The sequence below is a fragment of the Pinus tabuliformis genome, chromosome 2_2 (genome assembly GCF_031772625.1).
Source record: "Pinus tabuliformis cultivar Carrire ecotype Pingquan chromosome 2_2, CPIR1, whole genome shotgun sequence".
NCBI classification, from domain to species: Eukaryota; Viridiplantae; Streptophyta; class Pinopsida; order Pinales; family Pinaceae; genus Pinus; species Pinus tabuliformis.
In genome coordinates this window covers 650,814,007-650,823,632 of record NC_142300.1, presented here as the reverse complement: position 1 = coordinate 650,823,632, position 9,626 = coordinate 650,814,007, and the positions used below count along the sequence as shown (strand labels likewise).

Here is a 9,626-nt window from a genome sequence, read left to right as displayed (position 1 = left end):
AATCGTAAGGTATGATTCGAGGATCGCCAAAAGCAATAGTGTTTGATGAAATCATATGAATATTGGCAATTGAAGGTGATAAGTTAGGAGGAGGGAAGGAAAAAGTTCCTTGTAAACCTGAATCTTTAATCAAACCTACTCCAACATCTTGGTAAGGGATAGTCGTTTTACCGACATGCTTAACACTATCTATAGAGGCTGGGTCAGATGAGAAATAACTCAGCTGGTCTATCGTAACGATCTTTCCATTATGAGGAAACTTAACAAGCCAAAAGAACGATGAAACAATAGCAATCATAGCATAAGACCAACTGCGACCCAAGAGAAGATTATAATCTAGAGAGGAGAGATTACAAATTTTTGAAACAACATTTAATTAATTTCACCACATATTACAATTTTTTGGCTCTGGTTGGGAAAAGACTTGGTGAGTAGGAGGGGGCTACAAGTTAAAATCGAAATGGTCTTCTGTTTATATATATATATATATATATATATATATATATATATCTCAAAGTGTGTCTATGTGCACTAGAGAATTTTTGTGGTGTAATAAACCATTTTTACATAATTTCTATGAAATTTTTCATACAAATGATTTGATTTTTTTTTAATTGTAAATGGGAAATAACTAATCTTTTAATAATATTAAAATCAAACCCTATTAAGACAGCAAAACTAATAAAACTATTAATTAAATAGCATGAAATTTAATGTAGCATGTTAAATTTTAAGTAATATAACATGAATCTAATGAATGGCTGTCTCTGGACTTTTACGTTGATTACTTTTTTTTTTATAGTTTTGATTTTTATTATGTAAAATTAGTTTTTAATTATATATATGGATTTTTATTTTAGAAAATCTTCTAAATTTCCAGAGCACTTGAATTTTAGAGAATTTTCAACTCAAACATGTGATTTTAATAAATTTCTAAAAAATTCTAAACAACTTAAACCAATCAAATATGCAAGAAAAATCTAAAAACAAATATGCATTAAAAAAAAGAAAAAGAAAAATAAAAAAATAAAAATTACAAGGCTTAATAAATGAATCAACTATTAAAAAAAAAAAATTAACTAAACTAAACCAAAATATATTTTATATTTATATTTTTTATGAAGTTTAAAACTAGTTTCTAAGGCCTGATAAATTAATCAACTATATAAAAAAAGTTAGTAAACTAAACCGAAATATATTTTATATTCGTTATGTATTAACTAAACCAAAATATATTTATATTTATATTTGTTATGAATTTTAAAACTAGTGGTGGATATTGACACTACAATGAGGGTGGTAGAATTTGTAAATCAGCTAACCACTAATGGTATTAGTAAAAAATAATTAACTTAGCTGTTTTTGGAATTTAGTGGAGTCCCTGAATTTACAGAAGCAACCTCGGTAATTCTCTTTTACCGGAAAGTTGACAGTTAAGGTAGTTATACCTACCTGTTTGTTTTGGAAAAGAAAAAAAAGATAGCACGCTGTCAAAAAGGGGGGAAGGAAAAAAATTTCTTGAGCTGGAGGGACCAGTGGAAATCTATAAAGAAAAATGCAGAGAGATTTTTGAATAATTCTGGGTTGGACCAAGAGTCCTCAAGCCAGTGAATTATTGTGAAAAAGTATTGAATTTGTGACTGCTCTAGAACTGAGGAGCACGATGGAGAAGATTGGGCGTAATAGGTAGTTTCTTGTTGGAAGGGTAGAGTGGTCCCTTCTGTAAATTTGTGGTCAAGATAACAACAGATTACAAAAAATAACAACAGACAAAATATATGTGAATATTTTCTCAGATGAAGATAGATTAAATATTTCTCGACAAAATTTCTTATGTCTATGTATTTGATAGATTAAATATTTCTTGAGGAAATTTATTATGTCTATGTACTTGATATAATTTTTAGAATAACAAATTTTCCAAAAGATTGAAAATCTAGTTAAATTTCCAGAAGTTTAACTAGCTAAAATGTTATTCTGTGTTTTTTTCTTGAAAATAAATGTTTATCAATGATTGATGATATTTTAAATAAATAATAATAACAAATATAAATTTAAAAAAAAAAAATTGCAACTCTCATAGCTTAGAAAAAATAATATCCCTAATCAAAACATGTAGAAACATTCATTTTACTGAATTGGCCACTATGGTTACGTTGGAGTTTCAGTAGAAAGCCACACCATTTTTCACCACACACATGAAAGAGGTTTGAAATGAGATACTACATAATTAGTTACAATTGGTTTGGATTTTATCGAGATAGTCAAACTCATCAGATACTCACCAACATCTTTTTAAAGCTTAAAATTACAAAAAAATAATTTAGAATTTAGAAATATATATATTCTCAATATAACCTGCATTTCAACTGACCTGATCCTGTTGCAGACACTCCAACTTCAGTCTATATAGTTTAAAGTATTTTCTTCGAGCATTCTTGTACTTAGACAACCCATTGTCAAACTCAATGCTACAAGTAAAGAAAATGATAAGCAAGTAAAATTAGAACGGTCTCCATAGTCATTCTTAGTGCTCCATAATTCAAATAAGAAGGGCAACTTAACGATTTCCTTGGAAATGGTATTAAATAATATTAAATAAGGGAGAAATATAACAATAGACACATGAAAGAATGGAATACAATAAACATGACTATCATTTAAAAGCTAGACATGCAAAATCTTGAGTAACCCGACATCCAGATGATGATAAGTGTGTCTATGAGTAGTAATTCACCACGTATCAGTAAATAAGTATGTTAAAATTTTGCAACCTTATGGTCAGTACAGTGTGGTTATTCTTTCTGATAATTTTAGCCTCTGTGTTTAGATTCATAGAAGAAGCATATCCAACCAATAACTATAGCACATAAAATGTGTCATTCTAGAAATCAAAATAAGCCACCAACACCATTGGGTTTCAAACAAAAAACTTCCATAAGTAGAACAAAATATGAGTTTGTTGATCCATACAGGCGTGATCCAAAGTAAATCCAAGAAGTGCGACAAAGCACATCAGTGAGGACTGCATTTATAGCATACTGCCACCACATTCTTTGCTAGCGAACACCAATTCTAGCCAAAATATATTGAGTCCAAGGTCTAAACGGGCCATACCTAACAAGTACACAACCAACTAATATTCTTTAGCCAAAAATAGACATTCTGTGAACATAAACAATCCCAACAATCCCTTTTCGAGAATGCAAGCATTCTCTTAATCATACATTACAAAACTGAAAACGAAAAACAAAAAGAATTAGAAATATTGGGTTACAAGATAAATGACTTGTGGAAGAAAGCAACCAGTGCATTACCATGTATCCATGAAGCCTAAAATATGTGTATTATATTCAGATGTAAGAAAACAATAATTCTATATCACAAACTAGTAAAGCCATAGATGAAAATATCATACCAACATAGGTACTAGAGATAACAATAAGTTCAGAATAATAATATCTCCATATTAATTAAATAAGATAGTAATATAGTTCAAACAAACTACAACTACTCACGGCCTACAAAACCCTTTTCCAGAATGGGATCTAGAACCACACAAGAAAAAGTTCTAGTTGCTACCATTGTTAGTCAAAGTGATGCAGAGGAGCTCAGACAATGCATTAGCCTATAGGCCATGAGCTCCTCTGTATAAGAAATAGTAATTTCATCACGAGTTCTTAAAAATGATTCTTTGCTACAAAATTCAACAGGACAAAAGCTCAATTTGTCAAAGAACGAGAATCTAGTTAAATTTTCGAGAAGTTTAACTAGCTGAAATGTTATTTTGTGTTCTTTTCTTGAAAATAAATGTTTATCTATGATTGATTGTATTTTAAATTCATTTAGTCAAAAAATTATCATACTTAGGAATGATCTGTAGCGGCACTGAGTACCTGAGGAAAGGGGTTTATGGGAGACTGTAAACAACAAAGATCCAAAAGTTTTGTTGAAACAATGAAGTTGGTAGACTCCCTGTAAGTAAGCCTCTATAGTACCATAAACTCACAAAGTGCATTGGATGACCAGAAAAAAATTACCTGTGGGTAATTTACACCAAATTAGTCATCAATCCGGGTCAGTTACTAAAAGCCGAAGGAATAGTCCAGAGACAGGGGAAAATAAACATAGTTGAATAACTTATTTATGGTGGAAGGATGGAAAAAGGAAACTACTAGTTGTTAAAGCCAAAATGAAGATGCATTGAAGCCTTCGAAATGATTAACTTGAGAATAAAAAACACACATTTTTCTGTGGTTTATTTATTTATGATAAATTAATTTCAAATAGAAAATAAGGGTTATCAGAACATAAGCTTGCCTTCCTTATATCCTATAACTGAAAAAAAGAATATACAACTGACTTGGTAATTCTATATACATGGGGTCTTGAGCAAAGAAACTTGTAATTCACACAAACAAAAGAAAATAGAACCAATTATACAAAATATATATAAAACTTTGATTGAAAAAAAAAAGAATTACAACAAAAATTGAAGGAATGCATAGTTTTAGCCTTAGTACCAGAAAACTTAATAGAACGCTTACATTTGCTAAAACCCACATCTTTATGATTGTAGATAAAATTGTTACACCAAAACAAGCCAAAATGTTCCATGCAACAAATTCAGGGAGCAAATTTCTCTAGAAAGATCTGATCAACTTATAGTATACATTAATAATACCAGCCATAGATATTAAGGGATGCCTTGTACTCAGACAGAAGAACAAAGGAGGAAAATAAAAATAAAACCGTAAGGGCAAGGTGAAACCCTAATATGTAGCCTACCGAATTTAACAAAGTTTGGCATTACAAACAACAGAGTGTGGCTGAATAGGTAAGAATAGGAAATACCCGAGAGCTGAAATAATAGCATCGAACCCTGCCTCCTCCCAGTCCCACCGAACTCAGTCCAAGAGAACCTGCAATTCAAAGGAATGACAGTAAAATGAGTAAGGAATAGTTAAAGGAAGTATATGTGCGAAATCATGGAGGAAAGCAGAAAAATATAAGGGATTTACCTGAGGGGAGTCGGTTATGTTGCCATAGCAGAGGAAGCACTTTTCAGGTTCCATCATTCCAACTGAGCTTAGCCCAAACTCAAATCTAGGAAGAACATATCATAAGGAATTGGGTTATTGTTGTAACCAAACTGGAACCCATTCTACTAAATTTCTTGCAGAAACATTGTACCTCTTCCATTCGACTCAATGTAAAGGAGATAGCAAGGCCAAAGAAATATACATGAGTGACGAATTGCATAACTTTCTGCGTAAAAACCAAGAAACCAAACCCTCGATAGTGGAACCTCCTCCTTTGAACAGATGGAGTGCAAATGACTGACTGTAGCGGGGAATGGGGTAGTTGGTTACCCTAAATCCCCTCCCATGCACCCAACCTGTGTGATTAAGGGTATGGAAATAAAAAACAATGATTGTGACCAGGTGGAAGGGTTGTAGGTCACCTCGGTTCCAGCAAAACGGAGAACGAGTAATGGTACACCCACACATAATATTATGTAGATGAATCGGATCCAAGTTGGGTTGGCAAAACACAGATCACCAACACAAAAAAATAATCCAAGTTCCAAACACAAAGTTACAAATTGTCAAGTTCAAGGCTATGCATTCAATATCACCAGGACCGAGACCTTAGGGAAAAATTCACATTAGTTAATCAAATCCAAGTACTTGATATAATAATTATTAATGTGTGGTACTGGTTACAGAATATTGGAATATGTAATGTTGTGTTAATTTTATTTAATGATTTTTTTCTTATGGTATGCCAAGTGGATGTTATAGCGAGGTTTGAGATGATGGTCGATATTTATGTTTTTTTATATCATGTGTTAAGTTGATATTTTTGAGGTGGATTTTCTTGTGCGAAAGTAATTGCATGTTTACTTAAACATATGATTCAAATCAAATTTAAAGAAATAGTGTTAGTATTTATTGAAGATGTTTTTAAAAACAAACATGACAAAAAAATAATTAAAGAAATGATATTAGTACTCATTTAAGATGTTTTAAAAAACTAAATAGGAGGAAAATAATAATTTAAAAATTGTAAGCCTTAGCAAAATAATATTTATTTTTTATTATGAGCAAAAATAATAATTAAAAAAATGATATTACTATTTACGCCTTAGCAAAATAATATTTAAAAAAATATTATTTCTTTATTATTATGAGAAAAAAGAATAATGAAAGACCCTCCATAGTTAAAGAAAAAAATGATATTAATATTTATTTATGACCTTAAAAAAAAACCATGAGAAGAAGAATAATTATCATGAAAAGGGAAAAATTAATAAACCAAAAAGATAAAAAGTTAAAATATTTGTGTGGAAAATTCAAAATTATATATCTAATTTTCTCTTTGAAATTTATAATATTTAATATTTAATAAATAAAAAAATTGTTGAGTCTATATGCTCATTCGATAGTCCAATATCCAATGTGAAGGCAATGTATAAGTATATCCATTCCTAAATAGAAAAACAATGTCGACTATAATAAAAATGAAAAAATTGTTATGCTTATTTAATTAATTGTCCATATAACCTAATATAATTTCATGTAAAGTAATTAGAAGTACAAAAAAAATATGCAAGATATTTAATACGTGATATCAACTTCATATATATCTATATATAGAAAAAAATTTGTTAAAAGAAAATATTTTAATGTTGTATAGAATGAAATATCCAATGTAGGTTATCAATAAAATATTTTAATATTAATTAATATTGACATATATTTAAAAATATATCAATAACAAAAGATGAATTAGGTTTTTTTTTGCACTCTCAAATAAGTTTACACAATATGAAATTTGATCCTTATCTACTCAGGTTAGATCTGTGGTTAAGATGGATTTGTGCTAGTATAATTAGTCATATGAAATTTGATCCTTCTCTTCTCAAGTTAGATTTGTGGTTAAGATGGATCTATGCTGGTATAATTAGTCTTGAGTGAGAGAGAAATGGAATAATTAGGTATCAATGGAAAAACGGGCTAGGGATTTGGGTGAAAAATCATGATGGCTAGGGATTTGGCTGAAAAATATGAGGTCTCTTGTCACGGTAAGGAATGCATCACCAAATGAAACACGTAAAAATATATTGTAAATTTTGAAACATGTTTGGTGTTAGTTACTTCACAACGGCACTAGGAATTTGTACTTTTAAAAAAATGTATAAATAGAATTTTCCAAATATTTAATGGGAAAACATTATTAAAATGATAGATAGATACTAATATACTAAAATTTAGCATTTGAATATAACACATTTAAATACATGTTTTTTACATTTACATATAATGTGGAAAATATGCACCCTTTGCATCTTCAACAATGAAACAACTCATTGCCCATACATCCACATGATCAACAATGTGACACATCAACATGGGTATTCGGTAGGCTAGCATAGTGTTTTTCTTTTCACATGAACACGAGTATCTGGTAGGCTAGCATAGTGTTTTTCTTTTCACATGAAAAACCATCTTGTATCCCACATCTAGGGGAGAGATGTCTAATGTTGTGCAGGGACCAGTAATTGATATAGTACTAGTCCCACCAAACCACAAGTTGAGATTTGTGCCACCAATATTTAAACAAAAGTAAATAATATTAAGTGCAAATATGTTTTAATTTATGTCCAAAATTCCCCAAACATTGACTGGGCCCACAACTATCCATAAATAGTATCTTGATACTTAAGAGTACAAATCATATTGACCGAACTAGAAAATAGATAAAACCATAAATCATTCCAAAATGGTCTATTCTAGAAGTACAAAGCAGCAGTCACATCAACCCCCACTCATGAGAACTGAATCTATGTATCCCAAATAAATGTCCATACCTGCACATAATAAAAGTGAATTTATGTCAACCATAATTCCTGTGTTGTTCAACATTTAAACTCATTGTGTTCAATAAATGACACCCAACCCAATAACATTTAAACCCACTGTGTTCAATAAATGACACCCAACTCAATAACTTCAATAAATGACACCCAACCCATTCTATTTCCCATTAAAATAGATCAAAGCACGTGGATCAACCAAAAACAAATTCCTAGCCATTGGATCACATCCAATTAAATCCAGATCACACATTCAAAAGGAAGCCTTTGCAATCCATGTCCTTCCTTGCCACCAATTAAATTCAAGTGCAAAAAACTATAAAAGAAGTTCAACCACTATTGAAGTTGCATGTTTAACATTCAAACTATTCATCGGCCCTAAAGATAGACCATCACAGAACATTTGACAGTATATTAGAATATCATAGTTAGTTTATCTATATGTCTTTACTTTTAAATCATGCATATGATATCTTGGGAAAATTAAATAAAGTTTGGACACAACATTGTTTGATCACAATTGCAACCTAAAAAGTTTCAAAATGCAGTAGATTTCCTAGTGTTCACAAATATGTATGTTTATTACTTCATCTCATAACTAAAATCTCACAAGAAAACGTGACACATATGTATCTAAGTTGGGGCAAGAGGAAATAAAGAAATTGAATTAGCCAAGAGTAAAAAAATTGCAACGATATAGTAGCAATAAAGGTTATTTTAGTGAGCAATATAGTACCAATACCAACATCGTTCAACAACTTGGTAATTGGGTCTTTTGGCTAAAGTCTGAAAGAAGGAACCAGTGAAGTACGTTGGTCAATTGGAGAAGCACCAAGGACCACACTTTTTGTCAATGACAACAAAACTACCATTGAAAGTACATCCAAGAGAAACCAACATACCATGGGGAAATAAAAATTCCATCTTGCATATAAATAATATGTCCAGTAAAGACAAATAACATAGTGTGGAAGAAAAATATCCACACAATAAAGTAAATCTATTGTGATAATTTGATAGTCATCCATATAGTCATCCAATATATTTCATAGAATTGTGAGTAGAAATTGCATTAAAGGAGTTGAGAGGGGTCTCCCTTTGTAAACAAGCATCTGTAAGACAAGTCATGACCCTATATCTAGCATGATTGAGTGGGTCATTGCACAAATCAGGACACAATTTTCTTACATGATGAAGTGGAGATAAGTTCTTATTAGTTAGAGGAAATTATAAGCATGCAAACATAAGACAAATAAATACACAAGCTTCTACTTGAATAAATGATTTATATTATGTAACGCCCTCCTCCCACATTTACCCGTGATAATCGGTCCACCGGGGTAAACATGTGATGAATAGTTACTATGATATGATTAAACTCCCTAAGTGCAGTTAAGGAAGTGGAACCAACTAACCAACTCTTTACAGACCTCCCTCAGGTGCTACAAGACCCCAGGAACCAATCCACTAGTCTTGGCGCCCAACCCTTGAGTTAACCTAGCCTTTCAACCCTATCCTACATCACTTGGTCTATGTGACACTATACCCTACATCACTACATAAATGACACTTCAAGTGATACCTGTAGCCATTATTGTAGGGAAGTTAACTTTTAAAGTGATAATATCTCTCTCTCTTTGTGTGTTTTGAGATAAGTTGACCGTATCACTTTGATAACACTCAAGGTGTTGGGTTCATCTCAAGTGATACCCATAGCCATTATTGTAAGGAAGTTAACTTTTAAAGT

General features: G+C 31.1%; 1 long non-coding RNA gene across 1 annotated transcript; it reads right to left on the bottom strand.

Moving 5' to 3' along the window:
- Positions 1-3,007: 3,007 nt before the first annotated feature.
- On the bottom strand, positions 3,008-5,160 carry LOC149194297 (uncharacterized). The gene is made up of 3 exons (XR_016255060.1): positions 5,022-5,160; positions 4,855-4,922; positions 3,008-3,117 (listed from the first exon to the last, which is right to left on the bottom strand). It is a non-coding gene; the product is annotated as an uncharacterized LOC149194297 (long non-coding RNA).
- Between the last annotated feature and the right edge of the window lie 4,466 nt (positions 5,161-9,626).